This window comes from Balaenoptera ricei, chromosome 21 (assembly GCF_028023285.1).
Source record: "Balaenoptera ricei isolate mBalRic1 chromosome 21, mBalRic1.hap2, whole genome shotgun sequence".
Taxonomy (NCBI): domain Eukaryota; kingdom Metazoa; phylum Chordata; class Mammalia; order Artiodactyla; family Balaenopteridae; genus Balaenoptera; species Balaenoptera ricei.
In genome coordinates, this window is record NC_082659.1 from 13,426,827 (window position 1) to 13,451,040 (window position 24,214).

The 24,214-nt window shown below is 40.5% G+C and overlaps 1 long non-coding RNA gene across 2 annotated transcripts in view; it reads left to right on the forward strand.

Annotated features, from left to right (window-relative positions):
- The first annotated feature begins 6,974 nt into the window (after positions 1–6,974).
- LOC132356458 (uncharacterized) overlaps positions 6,975–24,214 on the forward strand; it is a 52,260-nt gene continuing 35,020 nt past the window's right edge. For both annotated transcript variants that reach the window (XR_009499864.1, XR_009499865.1), the window contains exons 1-3: positions 6,975–7,209; positions 13,136–13,197; positions 18,113–18,195. This is a non-coding gene — a long non-coding RNA (uncharacterized LOC132356458). The remainder of the gene's footprint in view (positions 7,210–13,135; positions 13,198–18,112; positions 18,196–24,214) is intronic.

Genomic DNA, 24,214 nt, shown 5'->3' on the forward strand with positions numbered 1-24,214 from the left:
ACTTAACAAAATTAAAAACTTGCTTCAATATATACTACCAAGGCAGTGAAAAGACAACCTACAGAATGGGGGGGAAAAAATCTGCAGATCACATGTCTGATAAGGGTCTATTACTGAGATTATATAAAGGACTAAACTCAATAATAAAAAGACATAATCCAATTTAAAAATGGGCAAAACATTTGAATAGACGTTTCTCCAAAGAAGATAAACAAATGACCAATAAGCATATGAAAAGAAGCACAACTTCATTTTTCATACTTATTAGGGAAATGCAAATCAAACCATAATAGGATACCATTTAACACACACTAGATGACTATAATCAAAAGAAAGAAAATAATAAGTGTTGGTGAGGATGAGAACCCTCATACAGCTGCTATGGAAAACAGTCTGGCAGTTCCTTAAGACGTTAAGTATGGAGTTACCACATGATCCAACAATTCCACTCCTAGTTATATTATCCAGGAGAAATGAAAACACACAACCACACAAAAACTTATACCCAAATGCTCATAGCAACTTCATTCATAATTGCCAAAAAGCGGAAACAACCCAAATATCCATCACCGGATAAATAAAATGTGGTATATCCATATAATAGAATACTATTCAGCTATAAAAGGGAATGAAATACTGATACATGCTACAACATGAGTGAACCTTGAAAACATTATGCTAAGTGAAAGAAGCCAGACACAAAACACCACATGTTATATGATTCCTTTATGTGAAATGTCCAGAATCAGTAAATCCATAGAGACAGGAAGTAGGTTAGGGGTTTCATGGGCCTGGGGGAGGAGAATGGGGAGTGACTGCTCACCGGCACTGCTAAGAGGTTTCTTTGGGGGATGACGAAAGGTTCTGGAATAATATAGTGGTGGAGGTCGCACAATCTCGTGACTGTATGAAAACCACTGAATTGTACACTTTAAAAGGGTAGGTTTTACAGTTTATGAAATATATCTAAACAAAAGTAAAATATGGAATATAAGCCACATCTTGTTACTCTCCTGCACAAAACTCTCCAATGGCTTCTCATCACACTTAAAATAAAATCCAAAGTCCTTCCTTAGACTACAAGACTCTACATGATCTGGCCCTTGGTTTCCTCTGCAGTGTCTTCACCCATCACTCTTGCCATCTCTCACGTGTGCCAGTCGCTCTGCCCTCCCTGCTGTTCCACGGCTCCCTCCAGCTTCAGGCCTTTGCATTTGCTATGTCCTTCTTTGGAATGTTCTTCTCCAAGATCTTTGTGTGGCTCATTTCCTCACTTTATTCTGGAACCCGTCACTTTCTCCAAAAGACTTTCCTTAGGCATTCTATCAAAAATAACAGTACCGGGGGCTCCCCTGGTGGCACAGTGGTTGAGAGTCTGCCTGCCAATGCAGGGGACACGGGTTCGAGCCCTGGTCCGGGAAGATCCCACATGCCGCGGAGCAACTAGGCCCGTGAGCCACAACTACTGAGCCTGCGCGTCTGGAGCTTGTGCTCCGCAACGGGAGAGGCCGCAATAGTGAGAGGCCCGCGCACCGCAATGAAGAGTGGCCCCTGCTTGCCACAACTAGAGAAAGCCCTCTCACAGAAACGAAGACCCAACACAGCCATAAAATAATAACTAAATAAATAAATAAATAAAATTAAGAAAAAAAAAAAGCTTAAAAAAAAAATAACAGTACCATCATTTTCTAATCCTTTACCATTGCCTGTCATTATATAATCTGTAAACTTGTTTATTGTATGTCTCTCACTAGAATGTAAACTTTATGAGGGAAGGGCCTTTTCTTGTGTCCTGTTCACTGTTATATTCCCATACCTATTATCTTTGCCTGGGACCTAGTAGGGGTCCAGTATTTATTTATCAAGTTAAATAATGAAGAGGATAATCTATCTAGCTGTGTAAAAAATACTTTAAATTAAAAAAATTGCTTCTCTTCTTTTTAAGGAAGTATAACATAATCAGTTAAAAAGTAAGACTCGTATCCACTTAAAATAAATGATAGAGAAGGGAGAAAAGACTCAACATTTTGAAACTCTTGTCAATGCTGAGGGGTAGATGAACATTGGCGAGCAGGACACGTTAATGTGATTTTTGGATATGCAAACATAAAGCCCAAAGCTGAGGTGGGCGTGTAAGGCTAAACTGCCCTGTATGCTAAAGACAAAAATTTTAATTTCCTTGGAGAGCCTAAATGAAAAGAGGCCCAAGAAGTAAAACCTGGGACTTCAGGTGAGTTGGAAAGGTGAGGGGAACCACACACATGAAAGGAAGCAAGAGTTCGAAAAAAAGATGTCTGGTGAAAATCTGGCAAGATAGAACAAAGGGTCCTTCCACGGAGGCTGAGATAGTGAGTCAGGTGAGAACAAACAACTCAGAGCCAGAGCGTCCCTGGAAAGTGGAGGGAACCATGGGAGCTCAATCCCCATTTCACTCAAAAAGTGACCACAACTGTCATATCTCAGGAATGAAAAGAACAAGGTAAAAATAGAACATCAATTACCCACCTTTTAGGAAGATGACGGAAATAAGTCATCAAGGTCCCCTCCTTGAAAAAAACTCACACTTTGATGTGAATGACACCTCCTGGGATTGTGCAGTGAAAGGCCTGACGCTCTGAAACAAGGTTAACTCAGGAGGCAACGATTCCATCTCTGCTAGGTGCTTTAGTTATCAGAAAGGATACAGATATGGACAACCCACCATGAAAACAAAACGAAGTGTTGAAAACAAAACAAAGTGTTAAGTCCCACCCAATTTCATCCAAGGTTATTCCTATTAGAAAAGGGTTTATCAAGATATTCTAATGCTTTGGACAGGACATCAATCAGTCTTAATTTGACACTGAATTAAACTGACATTTGATTATCCTTAATTTGAAAATAATAAATGTGAAAGTACTGTTTTGATTCTTTATTATGAGCATGTCTCAAACAAAATACACAGGAAAGCAAGGAGGAACTCCATTTAAATCAGTGGGGTTTTTTTTTTTTCACTTGGGAAGCAGCACAGAACAGTGATCCTTTTTTGAGCCACACCTAACATTTAGACAAGAAATTATCTTGTAATCTTGAAGGAAGGTCGAGGTGACCACTGTTCCCCACCAAAGTCCAGCCATCCACAATTGGATGACACTCAAAAAAAATGTTACTCCAAATTCCACAGTCCTCTATGTGAAGAAATGACCTTGGGTCAAAAAAAGAACTGCTGAAAGAATCTCTCATTCTTAAACGCGGCTCTCACTCCCGTTTATTTCTTATAACAACGGAGCAAAGCAGAAATCAAGAAGCAAAAACATAGCTCAGAATGCTGCAGCCAACTGTCTATTTTTTCACAATCTGCCCACTCCTTAAACAAACATGAAACGTTGTAACTAGCTGTAGTCAGATACTATGGGAAGCAGGAAGACCAGAAGAAAAACCTCAAACATCCGGCCTTCATCTTTCTTCTACATGAAATCTACTTGTCTTCGTGACTATAAATATTTCCTCCCAAGAAGTTAAAATCAGACATGATGTCACAGAATGACCAGGTCCACACTATGTCTTTCAAAATTAGTATTTTTCTGACGAACACACAACCCACATATCGGAAAAACTATTATGTTTTATCAGAGGGGACCAAAACTAGAAATTCTGTTTGTATCAACAGGTAAGCCACAAGACATGCACTGGGTTCAATGTGAGTATGTATTCCTTTGGATCTTTTTAAAAACGCCTGTTAGCTGTATATGGTAATAATTATGGTGGAGTTGGGTCAGGGTAGATAGAAAGCTGTTTTGGAATCTACCATCTCTCTTGTTGCCCAAAGCAAGAACCTCAGGAGAAAACAAAAGAATCCTGGTGGGCAAAACATCAGCAGCAAAAATGTACATTTTTCTCTTAAGTGTCGGTAGGAAGCAAATGAATGGGACCTCTGACCTGGAACCAATTAGCCCTGCAGTTAAAATGGCAGCCTGGGGCAAACTGAAGGGTTTGGTGTCAATTAATCTGTCTTCTGGGCTGCATACACTGAAAGATGTTCATTCTGTTTTGAAACAAAATTAAAGGACCCTGACCTAAAGTGAACTATGCCCCTAACCCTCTGCAGGACCCAAACTTGTGTATTAACATCACTTCAGACTTTAGCATCCAACCTCACAGGCCCTTCGTCTTTTAAATTCCAATAATTTTACTTTTAGTCTACTTCAATGATTCTTATTAATGTCTCCACTTTGATATTGAATGATAGCGATGATATTGACAACAGCTACCTCTTACTTGCTCACCATGTGGCAGGTCCTAGGCTAAACCTATTATTACATCAATTCTTCATTATTGGAACAACCCTGTGTACTAAGTATTATTATCCTCAGTTTACAAATGAAGAAACTGAGGCCCAGAGACATTAGATAACCTGCCCAAAGTCACACAGCTAAGTAATAGGGCAAAGGGAATGCACACCCTGATCTGTCTATGCTGTTTCTTCACTACTTCTTCCACCTCCTAGATATGAACTCTGAAATTCTTCCTTTTTTTCCTACAATCTACTATCCTTCCACCCTTCAAGAGAGTCTGTTCAGGAATACTTCAGGATGAAACCCTCCATGTATTCCACAAGTATTTACTGAGTACCCACCTTCAAAATTCCTTCAGTCATTCACAAAGATTTATTGAGGGCCTACTGTGTGTTAGGTACCGTTCAACGTGCTGAGGATACATCAGTAAACAACACACACAAAAATCCCTGCCCTGTGGAGCTTATACTCTACAAGGGGCAGAAAGACAGTAAACATAAGAAATCAAAAATAGGGCAATGGATCAAAGATAATAGGTGCTAAGGGAAACATTAGAAAAAGAAGAGGAGGGTAGGGAATGTAAGGCTGTGTGTGTGGAGGATTGCAATTTTAAATGTTATGAAAACATAATGTTGAGCAAAGACTTTCCAGGATATGATGGTCAGTTTTACGTGTCAACTTGGCTGGGATATAGTACCCAGCTATTTAATCAAACACTCACCTAGATGTTGCTGTGAAGCTATTTTGGAGCTGTGGTTAACATCTACAAGCTGTAAGGGGGAGACTACCCTCCATAATGTGGGTGGGCCTCATCCAATCACTTGAAAGGCCTTAAGAGCAAAACTGAGGTTTCCCCAAGATAGAAGTTTTGCCCCAAGACCGCAACATTAGCTCCCACTTAAGTTTCCAAACTGCCTACAGATTTCAGACTTGCCACAATTACAGAAGCCAATTCCTTGAAACAAATCTCTTAGTATACCTTATATATGTGTGTGTGTGCTACCATATGTGCATATATGTATGTGTATACTGTATACATATAGTATACATGCATATAGTGAGTATACATATATGTATGTATACTCATTAATATATACATATATGTGTGTATACATACACACACACACACACACATTTCCTACTGGCTGTGTTTCTCTAGAGAATCCTGACTGATAACATGGGGTAACAGTGTTCCAGGCAAAGGGAAGGTAAGAGCAAAGGCACCTTATGCTGGACACTGTGTCAGACATCAAGCAGACAACTGTGAACATCAGATGTGGCTCCTACCTTTCTCAAGCTTAGCAACAAGACAGAAAGAGAGAGATACTGCCAGCTGACCCATCTGTCTTCTCCCAGAATCTCAGGCCCTTCCCAGTTTCATTTGCTTTACTCTTCAGCCTTGACCCCATGGTCATTAGTTTCAACCCTTCTTTTAACTGGTGTTCCTAGTTGCCCTGGCCTTTCATTACACTTGCCACATTACTATCATTACCAACTCACTTTCCGGTGATTATGGAGTTTAAGAACTATGTTCACATATTATACTTTAACTTGCCTTCACAAAAACTGTCATGTGGGGAGGAAAGGTAAAATCATCCTTATTTCACAGATGAGGAAACTGAGATTCAAAGAGGTAAACTAACCTGTATGAAACTACAGAGTTAATAAATGGCAAAGATGGGTCTCAACCCACCATCCAGCTTTCTCCTCAACAAGAACACATTTTTTGAAAAAGCAATTTGTGGTCACCTGTAATTGTTCACCTCCCACCCACCATTCACTCTTCAACCCATTTCTCTCTGACATTCCCCACTCTGGAACTGGAGCGTTTCTGCTTTCAGCGGGATGGGGTGGGGATTGTAGTTTCCCACACATTACATTTATTAATCATGTCATATCACATATATTAATTACATATACCAAGAGTGTTAGTCAAGAGGTGCGTTAGGAGACTTCTTATTTCCCCTTAAATACAGGCATTCCTCCAGGATTCTGTCTTCAGAGCACATTAACAATTACGAGTTGAAAGATCATGAAAACAGGGATCCCAGGCCCAACCGAAACAAAGTACGAAACCATAACTAGGAGCAATCTTTCAAGAAACGCGCGTGGATTTCCAGGGTAAAATATCTGACTTGCAGCCTCCTCTACAGTCTACTAATTTCCCATGAAATGCCTGCGAAGATATAAAGAAAAGAAGGGAAAAAAAATCCACCACTCCAATAAAACCCAGGACTGTCAGCCTCTCCCACAACCTGGGAAGGATGTTGGACAACTCCAAGGACAAGCTGACTGCAAGGACCAGCTCAAGGCGTAACCACCTGTGCAAGTACCTGAAAGACCCCTCTCCCGGTTCAGAAAAGCCAAGCCCGTGCACACCCGATATCTAGGCAGCTGCACATCAGAAATCTGCTGCAAACCTGCTGCTTTCTTGTGACAGAAAACAAGTAAGCAACTCCTAACAGCCTCCCAAGCTGCCCACAAACTCCGCCCACCTTTAACTTTTCTTGGACTCGCAGAGACGCTGTCACTCATGAAACCGCCCCAGCAGGAAGTAGAGGGGAGAGGGCGGCAGCACGATGCAGTCTGGGAGTTGTAGTCCATGCTCAGAATGCGCAAGCGCAGGGGTGGAAGCGGGCGCCCAGGAGCAGAGCCCCACGGGAACTGTAGTTTCTCCTGCATTACGTAGACTAAGAGTGTCAGAAGGTCAGACGGTGGCGTTCTGAGAGTTCTCATTTCAGACAGCGAGGGTGCTCTCAGCGAATGCCTGACGGACGGGGAGACTTGGTTTGGCAACTGTGCGTGTCGTCTTCCGTTCGACAGTAGAGCTCAGATGGGTTGAGATAGCCCCCAAGTGGACTGAGTGGGGCGAAAGACAAGCCACCAAATCTGCAAACAGGACTATGGAACTGTGAGAAAATAGTGTAGAATTAAGGTAAGAAGCCGTCCCAAAGACTCAGAGAAAAAGCGGACTTCAGTATCATTCACCTCATGAATCAGAAGAACATTTTTGAGAAATGTTTGCCTCTTCGAAAAGGATACCAAAAAAATTATGTATATAACGTGCAGGCTAATGAAAGTATGGCCCAGTCTGGAAAAATATGCAGCAAAATGTTAACATTCTTTTTAAAATTAATCAATTTATTTATTTATTTATTTTTGGCTGTGTTGGGTCTTCGTATCTGTGTGAGGGCTTTCTCTAGTTGTGGCAAGCGGGGGCCTCTCACTATCGCGGCCTCTCTTGTTGCGGAGCACAGGCTCCAGACGCGCAGGCTCAGTAATTGTGGCTCACGGGCCTAGTTGCTCCGCGGCATGTGGGATCCTCCCAGACCAGGGCTCGAACGCATGTTGTTCCCTGCATTGGCAGGCGGATTCTCAACCACTGCGCCACCAGGGAAGCCCCGACATTCATTTTTTAAAATGAGGGATTACTTTTTTTTTTTTCACTACATATTTTCAGAATTGTTTACAAGGACTAAGTCTTCGTTTTTTGGTGTAAAATACTTAAAATATGAAGAAAAGTATATAGAGCAATTTTTAATCCCCCTGGAATCTACCACAAAGCTTTGTCTTACTTACTTTAGGTCCTCCCTCCCTCCCTTCCTTCCTTCCCGCTTCCTTCCTCCCTCCCTCTCTTCCTTCCTTCCTTCCCCCCTTCCTTCCCCCTTCCTTCCTTCCCCCTCCCTTCCTCCCTTCCTTCCCCCTCCCTTCCTCCCTTCCTTCCCCCTCCCTTCCTCCCTTCCTTCCTTCCTTCTCCTCCCTCCCTCCCTCACTTCCCTCCTTCCTTCCTCCCTTCCTCTCTTCCTTCCCCCTCCCTTCCCTCCTTCCTTCCTTCCCCTCCCTCCCTTCCTCCCTCCCTCCCTTCCTTCCTTCCTTCCTTCCTCTTTTTCTCCTACCCTCCCTCTTTCTTTCCTGCATTCTGAAAGAAAAAAATTACCGGGGAGTGGGGGGGAGGAACGCTACAAATAGAGATGTCCCGTATGTAGTCCTTTCTCCTCTGCGGAGAAATACACACACACACACGCACACACAAACACACACATTCTTAAGAGTTTTTATGTATATGTTTGTGTATATCAACATACGAGTGTGTGTATATTGTATGTTTTTCAGATAATGGTATCATACATACTGTACGAATCATTATGTAATTTGCTTTTCTCACTATGCTGCATCCTGTTCTGTTTTTTTTCAGGTTTATCAAAAAACAGAATACATATAGTTCTAATTTATTTTAACTTCTATAGGCTATTGCATTGTGTGACAATGACACAATTTAATTAATCTGATAAGGGATATTTACTCTGTCCCAAATATTTTGCTCTTATAAACAATACTGTTATACAGATTCTTAAGCAAACGTGCAAAAATTTCTCTAGGGCATTTACCTGTGAAATTGCCAGGTCTTGGGAGTATACCTGCTTTTAGCTTCACCAGATGCTGCCCAAATGCTCTACAAAGTACTTGAACCTCTTTTCACTCCACCAAAATAGACTGTGAATCTCCTCTGATCCACATTCTTGCCATAACTGAGTGTTGTCATAACGTCTTCTTTGTTAGCCTGATAGACTTACACTAGTATCTGGTTATTATTTTAATTTAAATTTACTTGATTTTGTCAGAATTTTAAAATTTTAAAAATGGGGCTCTTATTCATTTTCTCCTTTGGTTCATCTAGGTATGGTAATTTTCTACAAGAAACACATATTATTTATGTGGCAAAGTAATCTATTTTAGATTTACATTGTGTTTAGATAATGGTGTCTTTCTCTTTAAGTTTTCCATAATACTTTATATTATTTCTATATTTTAATTATTTTAAATTTTATTACAATACTTCTCAATATTTTTCTTTATGCATGCCAAGGACTGAGCAACATTTCCCTGATAGTGTAGAGAGCACCATATTTCTAATGAGTTCTGCTTAAGGCTGCCTTAAGTTTTTAGCTGTTATGGCAACAAACACAGAGTATTGTATATTGTGTACTCTTTACTCAGAGTATGTGTATGTATTAAACCTGTAGGCCACAGAAAGCTCCTGATCTTTTTCTCCTGAATGGCTTCTCACCAGAAACTAGCTTTTCCTATTTTTGGTTACTTTCAATATTCCTAATTATTTATTATTTTGTTGTCTTTTTCTTTGCCCATTTACATCTAAGCCAGTTCACTGTTCTACTCATTTTTTCCCCAGGCATTGACTTTGTATCTTGCTGTCATACATAACATTTTTAGGGGTCAGGTTTATTGAGATATAATTTACACATGGTAAAATTCACCCTTTTTAGCGTACAGTTCTATAAGTTTAGACAAACACATATAGTGATGTATCCACCACCATAATGAAGACAGATCCATCACCCCCAAAATATTCCTTCGTGCCTCTTTCTAGACAACTGCTCCAACCTGAAGCCCTGGCAACCACTTACAGGTTTTCTGTCCCTGTAGTTTTGCCTTTTTTTGAGTCTGTGATTGTGTTTGCCTGCTCTGTTTGCTATAACAAAATATCACAGACCTGGTAGCTTAAACAACAGACATTTATTATTATTATTATTTTTTAAATTTAATTAATTTATTTATTTTTGGCTGAGTTGGATCTTTGTTGGTGCGCGCAGGTTTTCTCTAGTTGCGGCGAGCGGGGGCAACTCTTTGTTGCGGTGCGCAGGCTTCTCATTGCAGTGGCTTCTCTTGTTGCGGAGCATGGGCTCTAGGTGCGCGCGGGCTTCAGTAGTTGCAGCATGTGGGCTCAGTAGTTGTGGCTCGTGGGCTCTAGAGCGCAGGCTCAGTAGTTGTGGCGCACGGGCTTAGTTGCTCCGTGGCGTGTGGGATCTTCCCGGGCCAGGGATGGAACCCGTGTCCCCTGCACTGGCAGGCGGATTCTCAACCACTGCGCCACCAGGGGAGCCCCAACAGACATTCATTTCTCACCATTCTGGAGCCTGGGAAGTCCAGGATCAAGGTGCCAGCATATCCGGTTCCTGGTACGAACCTGCTTCCTCACTTACAGACATCTGCCTTCTCACTATGAGAGTGCTGGTCTCTCTTCCTCTTCTTATAAGGACACTAATCCCATCGTGGAGGTTCCACCTTCATGACCTCATCTAAACCTAATTTCCTCTCAAAGGCCCCACCTCCAAATACCATCGAATTTGGGGTTCAGGTTTCAACATAATCAATTTGGGGATGGGGGATATGAACCTTCAGCTCACAACAGTGATACGAGCGGAATTATACATTACATAGCCTTTTGGGTGTCGGCAAAATGCATTTCAGATTAAATGATGTTGTTGTGTCAGTAGATTTTTTATTGCCAAGTAGCATCCCCAATACATAGATGTTCTGTAATTTTTTTTTTTTTGGCTGTGTTGGGTCTTCGTTTCTGTGCGAGGGCTTTCTCTAGTTGAGGCAAGCGGGGGCCCCTCTTCATCGCGGTGCGCGGGCCTCTCACTATCGCGGCCTCTCTTGTTGCGGAGCACAGGCTCCAGACGCGCAGGCTCAGTAGTTGTGGCTCACGGGCCCAGTTGCTCCGCGGCATGTGGGATCTTCCCAGACCAGGGCTTGAACCCATGTCCCCTGCATTGGCAGGCAGATTCTCAACCACTGCACCACCAGGGAAGCCCGATGTTCTGTAATTTGTTCGTATACTCATCAGTTGAAGGAAATTTGGGGTTGTTTACAGTTTGGGACAAATACACATCAAGCTGCTATAACCATTTGCATAGAGGTTTTTGGGTGAAGATTAGCTTTTATTTCTCTTGGGTAGTTACACAAGAGTGGGTTTGTCATGTCGTATTTTATTTTATTTTCAGAAAAGTGTAAATTTATTCACTGCTGCATTATTCACAATGCGGAAAATAAGAAACAATCCAAGTGTTCATCCATAGGGAATAACTAAATAAACTGTGGTACAATCATACAATGGAGTACTCTTCAGCAATTCAATGAGGGAGCTCTCTGTATACCTATATTGGAAAGCTCTTCAGTATACCATTTGAGATTTAAAAAGAAAAGGCAATGTCCAATTGTGTATGCTACCTTTTCCATAATAGAAAGTAAGAAAAGTAAGAACGTATATTCATATTTGCTTATTTTTGCTTAATAAAGCCATGTCATAAAGTGTATGTTTAACTTTATAAGAAATTGCCAAACTATTATGATGGATCAGTCAGATTTTTCCTTCTTTTGCCTGTCCTGTAAATGTTTGTGCTTCCTAGTATTTCCTCCTTGGATTTCTTCTCTTGCTGCTCTTTGCTCTCCCCTTGGACAGTCTCAACCATTCCCTTGGATTTTGCTAACCACCGATGAACCTTATTCAATAGCTCCAACCCTGATTTTCTTGCTTGTATATCCACCTGCCTTCAGAATACCTATCTCCACATTTCTACAGCCTTGCCCAGTTTGTCCAAATGACCTGGCTAACACTATGACCATCACCGCTGTGTTCTCCTCTGTGACTGACCTCAGTCATGAAAACCAGTCATCGAAGCCAATAATCCAGGAAATGTTCCAAGCTTCTCTCTTTCACAATTCACATTCATTAAGTTCTATAAATTCCACTGCTAAAATAGATCTTGATACTCTCCCTTCCTTTTCATTTTCCCACCATTATTGCCTCAGCTCAGAACCTTGCCTGTATTACTGCACTAGCCCATTTACTGACTTCTCTGCTTTATACAACCTCACATTCTAAACAAATCCTTGCCCAAGTGTGTCTCTAACCTGCCTGCATCTCCAGCTACCTCTTCCACTCATCCCTACCTCATTCCCTATGTCCCAGTTGCACTAAACTATTAGAAGTTCTTTGGAAAAATTATGTTGTTCATCATATGACATATTCCATGTCATTGTACATGCTGGCTAAGGGATAAGTATAAATCAGAGAATTTGGATGAAACCTAGTAAATTCAGAGAATAGAAATTTGGAAATTTTTGAAATTTAAATATAAACAAACAAATGAGTCTAGTTAGAGCCTCTGGCTTTTGATTTTTATTTCTTTAATTATTTAATATATGGATACTCTTCTGCACTCTCATTGGAAGGGTGTATTGGGGCTATCTTCAAGGAAAATTGTCATATTAAAATTATAGTCTTCAACTCAGATATTCAGCGTCTTGTTATTTATCCTAGAGAAACACTTGAACCTATGCGTAAAGAGGCATGTACAAGGATTTTCATTGCTTCTTAGTTGTAATTGTGGAAGATTGAAAACAACCTAAAAATTGGCAATAGGAGAATAATTAAACTACGGTGCATCTATAGAATGAAATATGTTGCAGTAATTAAAGATAACATGTTAAATCTGACATAAAAAGCTCTTAAGGGTATACAATTTAGTGGGAGGGAGAAGAGAAGTAAGCTGTGGGATAAAATACATGGTATGATATGGTTTATGGCATTTTAAAAGGTCTAGAAGAATCATTTAAGACCAATGACAGTATTTACCGCCAGAGAGAGGATTGGGATTGGGGTAGTGATCAAGACAGATTTTGCTTAGTCTTGTGTGATTTTTCTAACTGGCGTGTTGTCTTCATGTATTATTACTCACTTTTTTTTTTTTTTAATTTATAAAATAAAAAGCATGAAGAAAAGAGGGCAAAGCATTCAGACAGGTTTGGCACAAAAGGAGAAATGTAAAAAAAAAAAAGTTCCAAAAATATTTTGAAGAAAATTTATCAAGAATTAATGATAGCTCTGTTTGGGTGATGAAGCTATGAATAATTCGTTTTTGGCTTTCTACTCTTTCTACCCAGCTGTATTTTTCAATCTTTTTAAATAATGGAAATACATAGATATTTTTAAAGGGCTAAGAAATGGCTGGAAAATCCTAACTACATGCATCCACCTTTAATTCTCACTCTGCCAGGTGCCATTTGGAGTATGAGGAAGTTTCTGATGAAGAACTCCCATGGAAAAGTGATATTTGAGGTGAGTGGCCCTCTCCTGGTGTCATGTGACAGACCAACACACTGATATGCTGGAAACCAACTCCCCCCTCCAAAAAAGCCCTGACTCGTGGCATTTGCTGATTTCCGCAGTGTTATTTATGCGTTGAATTGTGACACCCCCAAAATATATGTTGAAGTCCTAACCCTCAGTACAGTACTTCAGAATGTGACCTTGTTTGGAAATAGGGTCATTGTAGATGTAATTAGTTAAGATGAGGTCATACTGGGAGGGCACTTAATCCAATATTACTGGTATCCTTATAAGAAGAGGCACAGAGACAAAGACACACAGGGAGAATGCCAGCGACCACAGAGGTGCAGATTGGAGAGATGCATCTACAAGCCAAAGAACACCAAAGGTTGACAGCCACCACTGGAAGCTGTGAAGAAGCAGAGAAGAATTCCACCCAGCATCTCAGAGGGCACAGAGCCTGGGTGACACCTTGATTTCAGACTTCTGGCCTCCAGAACTATAAGGGAATACAGTACATTTAAATCACTAGGGGCTTCCCTGGTGGTGCAGTGGTTGAGAATCTGCCTGCCAATGCAGGGGACATGGGTTCGAGCCCTGGTCTGGGAAGATCCCACATGCCGCGGAGCAACTAGGCCTGTGAGCAACAACTACTGAGCCTGCGCGTCTGGAGCCTGTGCTCCACAACAAGAGAGGCCGCGATAGTGAGAGGCCCGTGCACCGCGATGAAGAGTGGCCCCCGCTTGCCACAACTAGAGAAAGCCCTCGCACGGAAACGAAGACCCAACACAGCCAAAAATAAATAAATAAACAAATAAATCACTATATTATCCTTTATAATATCAATTAGTTGCATTATTATATTGGTTAAGAAAATAATTTATACTGCATACTAAATAATTAATAAACACATAATAATAGTTAACTCTCAATTATGGTACTTTGTGTTAATTTTTAAGGCAGCCCTAGGAAACGAATACACCTGCTGTAAATACTTCTGTCGCGGCCAACTGACATGACTTCACTGAATGCAGAGTTGAAAGGGCCGTCCACAACCAATTCTCATGAGCCAGTATAAGCTGTACCACTGAACAGCTGATTTCGGGCTCATCTAAGCCATAGAGAGTTCCAAGTGTGTTCAGAGAAGAGTTTGACATAGGTTTAACCAAGAACTTTCAGTATAGAAGTATCATCAGTGGACATTGTCTTATGTGGTATGCACTTTACTTTTAAAATCTCCATGTTGGGTTCAAGATGTACATTAACCTATTTCAATTCTGGAGAAGCAAGTAAGAACATGAATGTGAAACTACCTGATAACCATTCAAGTAGCAATGACAACATGAGGATATATAGGTCAAGTTACCCAGCTGAGACTAATTCCTGTGTAATTCTTTTTTTTTTTTCTTTTTGGGTTTTTTTTTGGGGAGGTTGTTTTTAATTTTTGTTTCTTTCCTATGTTATTCTGACTGTTTCAGTTGGGAGTTTTAAAACTGCTTAGCGCTGATATATCCCGGATCAAGACACACACACACACACACACACACACACACACACACACACAGAGTGATTGATAATGGACACATACAGGAGTGTCAGGCAGTTGTCACCAAAATGTACTCATCAACTTCTCAGTGAATTTGACAGAGGAGATGACGTTCACTCAGTGATACTATGTGTGACAGAATTAAAAGACTGAGAAGAAAATAAGAATCACTTTACAATCATTTCTGGCTTTGCTGTCAAGATTAAAACTGCTGAGATTTACAGAACCTCCTTCCAAGGTCAAGGTCCAGAGGAGGCGCTGCGGGCTGTGGGAGCTGGAACAGGAGGACCAATGATGAGCACTTATGATGCAAAGACAGACCGACTTCGTATAGACCGCATTCCTGGATGCCATTTCCTCACGTAGATTCCTGGTTCCAGCAAGATGATAAGCAAATAGTAGAGAACCCTTCCACGTCACATTTGGCTAAGCCCCTCCTCTTTGTGGAACATATTAGATCTACCTTGATGTTTTTAAAAAAATATCCATCCCCAACTAACTGTTTCCTGGAAAGAAATGAAGAAAAAAGAGAAGAAAAGAAAGAGAAAAAGAAAGAAAGGAAGAAAGAAAAAAAGGAAAGAAGGAAGGGAAGAAACAAGGGAGGGAGGAAGGAAAAAAAAAAATGGCTTGGCTTATGGAATAAGATCTCTCCTCCAGAGAGCTTAAAATAGGAATTACCAAAAAAAGCAACTTTTTGGCATGACAAAGACCGTTGGTGGCAGTTGGAAAGAATATAACTTTGGAATCTACATCCGTTGAGTGTTAGTTCTCCTTCCTTACCAGTGTCTTTCAAATAACTTTCAAAATAAAATCTTATTTTGGCAAAAGAAAAAAAAAAAAGAATCTCACTACCACCTTGCCATACACATAATCATTAAAACCTTTATTAAGTGCTGTGTTTCTCTTCAGAATAAGTTGCCAGACTAAAGGAATTATACAGACATAGCGCCACAGTTCTTGAAGCTAACAAACTCAAGTTTCCTTCTTAGGAAAGGATAAGGAGAGCTCGTCACATTTACACATTGGGCTGCCTCCCTTCTCGCTTTAAATCCTTAAACAGTTTTCCAGGGTAATGTCCACTCCTTCAAGAGGAATACCAGACCCTTTGGGACCAGCGTCCAGCACACACATTTACTCTCCCATCTGTAATCTTCCACTTCCTGTTTCCCATCCTCCTCCCTCCAGCCATATGGAATGCTATGCTGTTTCTTTCTTTCTTTTTTTTTTTTTTTTAATATTTATTTGTTTATTTGGCTGTGTCGAGTCTTAGTTGCAGCACATGGGATCTTCGCTGCGGCACATGGGCTCCTCATTGCGGCGTGCAGGCTTCTTGTTGCAGTGCGCGGGCTCTCTCGTTGTGGCATGCGGGCTCTAGAGCGCACGGGCTTAGTTTCCCCGCGGCATGTGGGATCTTAGTTCCCGACCAAGGATCAAACCCGTGTCCCCTGCATTGGAAGGCGGGTTCTTAACCACTGGATCACCAGGGAAGTCCCACTATGCTGCTTCTTGAAGGTGCTCTGTTCCTGCACCTGTCTCCTTGGTCCAGAGCACTCCCCCTCCCTGGACCACTCTCCCCACCCCACTCATTACCTACCCACCCTCCAAGTCAGGCCTGAACACTTGCCTTTTCTTCCAGGACTTCCCCTGCCCCTCAGTCCTTCTCTACCACATTATACTTGGTCATTACCTCTACTATACTATTTATCAATTTTGATTATAATCATTTATATTCCTCCCTTCCAGGAGAGATAAGCCTCTTAAACACAGAGACAATTTTGTTTTTCTCTTTGTCTCCCCAGGGCTTGGCACACTTAGTGGATGTTTAAATACTATTGAATGAAAACCAGTAATTTATAAAGTGCTTAGCTATTTACAAAATGTTTTTCAAGTGCATTATTTCTATTACTATTCTAGAAGTGACTCCATTTTTACCAATTATTAGCCATTATCATCAGCGCAATTATTTTGCAAATGAGAACGCTAAGGTTCACAGAGGGTAAGGAACTTGGCTTAAGATATTCAGCTGGTATATGGTCAGGCTGGGCTACAAAGCTTGGATCTACTGACCAGAAGGCAGAGAGACAGGAACAGGAAGAATAGAAACCTCAGCAGACTATCAAGTTCATCAGGTCTTTTTACTGAACAGTCTGACAAGGGAGCTAGGAGGCTGGGTATTTAAGACTCACTAGTTTTAAGATTTTAACCACGCTGGACCTCAGTGTTCTCCTCTATAAGATGACAGGATTGCACTATATAAGTAATTCTCAATTCTCTTACATTTCATGTCCACTAATCTTTCTAATCTAGAGATTCCCAAACTTTCCTGGTTCCTGGTGCCCCCGGGCCAAAAGAAATACCTGAACAATTCTCTTTATTAAGTAGTGAGGTCTAAACAACTTAGTAGTAGTAGTTGGCGTGGTATCCAACAGTTGTCTGTGCCCCTCAAAAACTTAAAAGAACCCACAGTGCCTCTGTAAGTTTGCTTGTCACACTAGGGTGGTTCAGCACACAACTTAAGAATCACAGTTTTAATCAGAGAAACTCAGCTCTACTCTGATAGAAATAAGAAGTCTCTTTTTTAGAGAAAAATGCTTATATCATAGTTATTTACACAAGTTTTAAACACATGATCATTATAATGGCATTATTGAAGGTATATTTTAATGCCAAAGTTTTAAAACACAGATAATTCTGTTAATAAGCTGAAACATAGCAAAATGTTGCTGGGAATATGGTTTACTGATATCATCCTCATAAAGCACAAAATAAATTCTGGTAATATTATTAGAATTATTATAGCTCTAACACATAAAAATAAAAATCATTCTATTAGAAATTAAATGATAGTAATACTATTGACATTCACTTTTACAGCTATCATTGTAAACTTCAAAGATAAAAGATAAATCCATCACCAGGAAACATATAACGATTATTGAACCTTATTGTTGAGAAGCCTGTAGTTGCATTTTGTTGAATAGCATCTCAGTTCTTGGAATAAAGTTTTAAACAGCAACTGGAAGAACAGCTTTAAGTTAAAAATGTTTTATTTTTAGAGTTGTCATGGTGTAAAAGTTATTCTCACATAGCTAAGTTGCTGGAAAGAGTCCAAGTTTTGTGAAAGTTTTTCATTAAGTGTTTCATGTTGTCCCTGCTTTAAACCCAAACAATTGCAAACTCTTCATAAGCTGTTGTAATACTGGTTTAGCTGATAAATTAAGAAAATCCCCCTTCTTTGAAATCCTAAGCCACAAAACATGTGTTGTTACATTGCTAATAAGGAGGAGTGGACAGAGATGGGCCACCCAAAGATTCTCCTATTCCTGCATCATCTGCAAGGAGAAAACAGCAATTTAATTGTAATTCTTGCTTATCCAGGTCAACAGTTACCACCAATACAAGGTACCCAACTGCACAGAGATGGAGCCTAGAGCAGCAGGAGGTGGTACATAAAAACACAGGTACTCCAGGAAACTGGGGGAGGGGCAGAACAATAATTAATAGCTGTCAGGTGTGGTTTGCAGGATGTAGGATGTGGCTGGTGGGCTAGAGGAAGAGAATTAGAAGAAATGATGCTCATCCAAGGTTATTTTGATTAACTAGCCAGAAGCCCACAGATGGATACTCACAGTAAAACGATCAAAGCAGAAACAGCACATTTGGCACATAGATGTGGGGACTGAGGGAGAATTAATTTTAGCTTTAATTTTTAAATAGTTTTAATTAATTTTTATTTTACTTTAATTAATTTTTAAAAGCTTTAATTTTAAAAAAGCTTTTAGTTTCTTATTGTGGAGATATATATGTATATATATAACAAAATATACCATTTTAACCATTCCTAAGTGTAGAATTCAGTGGCATTAAGTACATTCACATTGTTGTACACTCATTACCATCATCCATCTCCAGAGTGTTTTCATCTTCCCAAACTGAAACTCTGCACCCATTAAACAACCCTCTGTTACCCTCTCCACTCCCACCCCAGCCCCTTGCAACCACCATTGTACTGTCTGCCTCTGTGAATTTGACTGTTGTTAAGTACCTCATGTAAGTGTAATTGTACAATATTTGTCCTTTTGTGTCAGACTTCTTCATTTAGCATAACGTCGAGGTTCATCCATATTATAGACATGTCAGAATTTCCTTACTTTCTAAGGCTAAATAATATTCCACTGCATGCATATATCACATTTTATTTGTCCATTCATCTGTCACTGGACACTTGGGTGCTTCCACCTTTAGGTTATTGGGAATAACGCCACTATGAACATGGATTTAGAAATATCTGTTTAAGTCCCTGCTTTCAGTTCCTTTGGGTAAATATCCAGAAGTGGAATTGTTGGCTCATACGGTAATTCTATGTTTCTTTTTTCTTTGTCCTTTCTTTTTTCTTTTTTTTTTTCAGGAACTGCTATACCGTTTTCCACAATAGCTGCACCATTTTACATCCCTAACAGCAATGCATGTGTTCTAATTTCACCACATCCTTGCCAACACTTGTTATTTTCTGGGTTTTGTTTGTTTTAATAATAGCTATCCCAATGGGTATAAAGTGTCGTCTCATTATGATTTTGATTTGCATTTCCCTAAGAGCTACTGATGCTAAGCATCTTTTCATGTGCTTCTTGGCCAATTGCATATCTTCTTTGGAGAAATAGCTATTCAAGTTCTTTACCCATTTTTATTTTATTTTATTTTATTTATTTATTTGTTTATGTTTGGCTGCATTGAGTCTTCGTTGCTGCGTATGGGCCTTCTCTAGTTGCGGCAAGCAGGGGCTACTCTTCATTTTGGTGCGCAGGCTTCTCATTGTGGTGGCCTCTCCCACTGTGGAGCATGGGCTGTAGGCGCGTGGGCTTCAGTAGTTGTGGCACGCAGGCTCAGTAGCTGTGGCTCATGGGCTTAGTTGCTCTGCAGCATGTGGGATCTTCCCGGACCAGGGCTGGAACCTGTGTCCCCTGCATTGGCAGTCGGATTCCCAACCACTGCGCCACCAGGGACGCCCCTTTACCCATTTTTAAATTGTTTTTGTTGTTGTTACAGTCATTGAGTTGTAGGAGTTCTTTAAGTATTCTGGATATTAATCTCTTATCAGATATATGATTCACAAATAATTTCTCCCATTCCATGGGTTCTCTTTTCACTCTGTTGATAGTGTTCTTTGATGCACAGAAGTTTTTGATTTTGATGAAATCCAGTTTACCTATTTTTGTTTTGTTGCCTGTGCTTTTGGTGTCGGAAAATTTTTAGTTTTTAGTTTAAAAACATCATGTCTCCTGCCTCATAGGTACCACTGGACCAGGTCTTTGTTTGCTAGGATTCTGTCAGAGGTAAATGCATTTTGAAGTAGAGAACATGGATAATTGCATGCTTGGAATGGAAAACTAATTATGAATGTTCCAGATGCAAGCACAGAGGGTTCACCAATCCATCCTGGAAGTCTTTTGTCAGAATTGCCTAAATAATGCAGGGGTGGAGTTTAGGACACAAGGCCTTTGGGGACCAAGCAAACAAGGCGTGGAGATGAGATGGAGATAAGACAGAATGAGATAAGAATAGGAAGAAGCCCTTTGTTTAGAAGATTGGGAAGGGGGCAGCTTCACTTTGCTGAGGGATACAAGGTGTTAATCACACTCTGGTGGAAGACCGCTGCTTATTCTAACACAGAGAGAAGGGTTTGACCTCTTCCCGAAATTCAGTTGTATTAAGGTGTGAACCCTCAGTGATATTGTAGGCTCATTTTAGACTATAGGGCAATGGATTGCCATTACTCATTGCAACCTGCTCTCCTAAGAAATTCAAACTTACATTCAACTTGGTTTACCCTCTGCTGTCTAGAAGAAGTTGCTCTGGGTCAGGTTCAAGGCATGGTATGCCCATGGTACATAGACTTCTTGCTACTTCACAAACACACAGCCTCACCTGGGACAGGATGCTGCAGGAAAGTTAACGGTGGTCATTGCTTGCCTCTTAGGGTCTCTAGACAGTTTGGTCATTGCCTCCCAGGACTTTATTACCTTGCAGTCTCCTGGGCCAATGAGAAATATTTCCCCTGAGGACAGGGTAATCAGCCCGATGTGACCTACTTACTAGTTAAGTCTCCAACCTGATCAAAAGGGCCTTTTGCTCAGACACCTCCTGCTCGTTAGTTAGAGCACAGACCTGTGTCCACTCGAGAAAGCCTGGAACCAGGAGAAAGGTGACTTCACGAGCAGAGGACGCCACACTCCGTGTGATCAGCAGGTAGCAGTGATCCTGCCACATGGGCTGAAGTAGTGGCAATGGGGACACTTTGGGGAGGGGGGGAGGGCCTTGGTATGAAAAGCATTTATCAGGGTGTTAAAGTGATATCAGGGAAAACTTATAATGGGAAACTACTGAAATCAATCTATTGTAGAGCATCTGTGACTATGATTTCTCTTGGAGGACTTGGTGCCAGCCTAGTGAAACATCTGGATTTCTGGTTGGAAGTTGCCACCAAATTTCCATAAATTATCCATGCACATCTTTTAGAAAGTGTTAAAAGCAAAATCTCTGACCTTCTGTCTTCTCCTGACCCCCATGCCCTGATACCATGTCTCTCCTGCCTGTGTCTCTCTGATAGTTTGCCCAGAAAAACTCAATTCGTGTCCATTTCTATTTTAATCAGAGTCAAACCCTCTGGAGGGAAGGCAGCTATTAGAAGTGGGGAATAGTATGAGGTTAGCCTGTTGTTGTAATGAAAAGCAAACAAACAACAAAAGATAAAAAATAATAACATTACATGCAAGGGAGTTCACCAGGAACTTTTGCTGCTATTTACAGTATTTTTAGGAGGAAAAAAGAAATAAATATGGTGCTAGAAAACCTCAGATATTTAAGTGATTTTTGCCAAAGTCACACTGTCAAAAACAAATTAAGCAGTTTGATATTAGATATTTTTTGGAAGAACGTGGAGAATGAACAAACCAGCAAAGAAAGAAATTGTTCATGGAAATTAAGTCTCCTGACTTCCAGATCAGATTCAGCTAAAAATACTCTTACTTTTATATATGCCTCATCTTCATGTCACAATCTTGATGCACCTGGAGTTTGCACACACTAATTGCTGTACCATGCTGTATGCAGGTGTATGATTCATTCATCTTTGAAAATCTTATTTACTTTTTCAAGTCAATTAGTTTCTCTGAAACATCGTGTTGCTGCCTGATAGTCAACAGTTCATCATTTTTTTTTTTTTTTGCTTCAAGAAATAGCAGAGAAAATGACATTAGCATTTTAAGGTGGGTTTTATTTCTCCATATGTAAATATATATATCGTTTGATCAAAAAATGTATTAGTATTCAGGTGAAGATTATAGCGATCTTTTTGAACATCTGTTTTATCTTGACTAGTTTTAAATTCAGGAGCAGCAATTTCATTGCAATTCAACTTGTTTCTGTTTTATTATATCATACTAGGCTAATCTTAAAGACCCCTAATAGCTTTCATTCAATTTAGACCAGAATATCACAAATCTCTAGACTGAGTAGTATAATGCCCACTATTCAAATAAAAGCAAGTTATTGTAATATAATGACACCTCCAAATGCTAAAAGCAGACCTATGGATATTAGGTTGAGGTAGAGGGACCAGTATTCCTACTTATTATTTTAGGGCAGAAATATCCCAGTTACGCTGATTGCAGAGTAAAATGGAAACTATATGGTGGAGAGGGACTTGGGAACCACACAGACTGGATTATAATTCCAGCCCTTACACATAGAAACTGCATGACTTTGGGTAGATTATGAACTACCCCAGAATTTGAATTTCCTCACCTGCAAAATGGAGATTAACATCTACACATTATGATTGATGTGGCGTAAAGGAAAACTAACACAAATGCCATGGGCAGTGCCTGGTCCTTAAAGCAGGTGGCATTCAACAAAGATTAGTCCCCTTCCCACCTTTTCTTTGCTTGCACTACAAAGTTGGAAATATACAGCTATAAAATGTTGTCTTGGAAGAGACTGAATTGGAAACTTTTGTTATGAAAAACAGGATTGTAAGGGTGTCAGTTTTGAGGCATGAGGATTTGTGAGCATACACTTGGAGCTTTATGCCTGCAAGATATTTGTAGAGCTTTTATATTTAAGAGAACAGTCTGGATGCCATCTTTGTCCTCTACCACAGAACTTCCTTTCCTTTTCTGAGATTTGTGGACAGTACCTTGTACAGCTCTAAAATAATGCAATTCTTTCCCTATTGTCTGGACTATTCTAATTAATTAATTTATTTTTGGCTGTGTTGGGTCCTCGTTTCTGTGCGAGGGCTTTCTCTAGTTGCGGCAAGTGGGGGCCACTCTTCATCGCGGTGCGCGGGCCTCTCACTATCGCGGCCTCTCTTGTTGCTGAGCACAGGCTCCAGACGCGCAGGCTCAGTAATTGTGGCTCACGGGCCTAGCTGCTCCGCAGCACGTGGGATCTTCCCAGACCGGGGCACGAACCCATGTCCCCTGCATTGGCAGGCAGATTCTCAACCACTGCGCCACCAGGGAAGCCCTGGACTATTCTAATAGTTACAAAACAGTATTTCACCAGCAGAGGCTACTACAGTTTATATAAAGGTTACAAACTGAAACTTCCTCTAAGATTATGCAATGAATTTTGGGGGGAAAAGGGAGGAAATACTTTAAGTTTAAAATTTTATAAAATAAATAAAAAATGATGATTACTTGTTGCATATATCTATCACACTATATTATATTTATATACATATTTGTTTCCTATTTTATTTATTTTAAAATATTTATTTATTTATTTGGCTGCACTGGGTCTTAGTTGTGGCATGCGGGATCTTCGTTGCCTTGTGCAGAATCTTCATTGCAGCATCTTCGTTGCGGCACATGGGATCTTTTAGTTGCCGCATGCAGGTTCTCAGCTGTAGTATGTGGGATCTAGTTCCCTGACCAGGGATTGAACCCGGACCCCCTACATTGGGAGTGCGGAGTCTTAGCCACGGGACCACCAGGGAAGTCCCCTGTTTCCTATTTTAGTGTGTAAGTTCCTTGAGGGCAGAGACTGTGTCTTAAGTTTCCTGCACTCTTGGTGCCTTGCTAAGCACAGAGTACACAGTAGGTGCTCAATAAACACTTTTAAAAATGTACTAAGAATAAATCTTGGTAGACATAAAAATACATGATTACAAATCTATTGACATGGCCAGGCCCACAAAATTCAATTTCCAGCTGTCAGAATCTTCCCCATCTTTCAAGGCCCAACCCAGAAGCAAAGGAACTTCTTCCCAGACTCTTCCCTAATCCTTCCACAACCCTGAGAGGTAATATTCCTCACTTTTGCCTTCTCATAGCTGTTTATACCTCTTCTTTTTGAACACCTGGCACTTTCTGCCTCGTGTTATAATCTGTTCAATGACTTAGGTATAAGTTATTATTAACTCCTGCCTATCCATTATTGCATCATCCTCAAATGTCTCAGTCCTCACCAAATGCATGT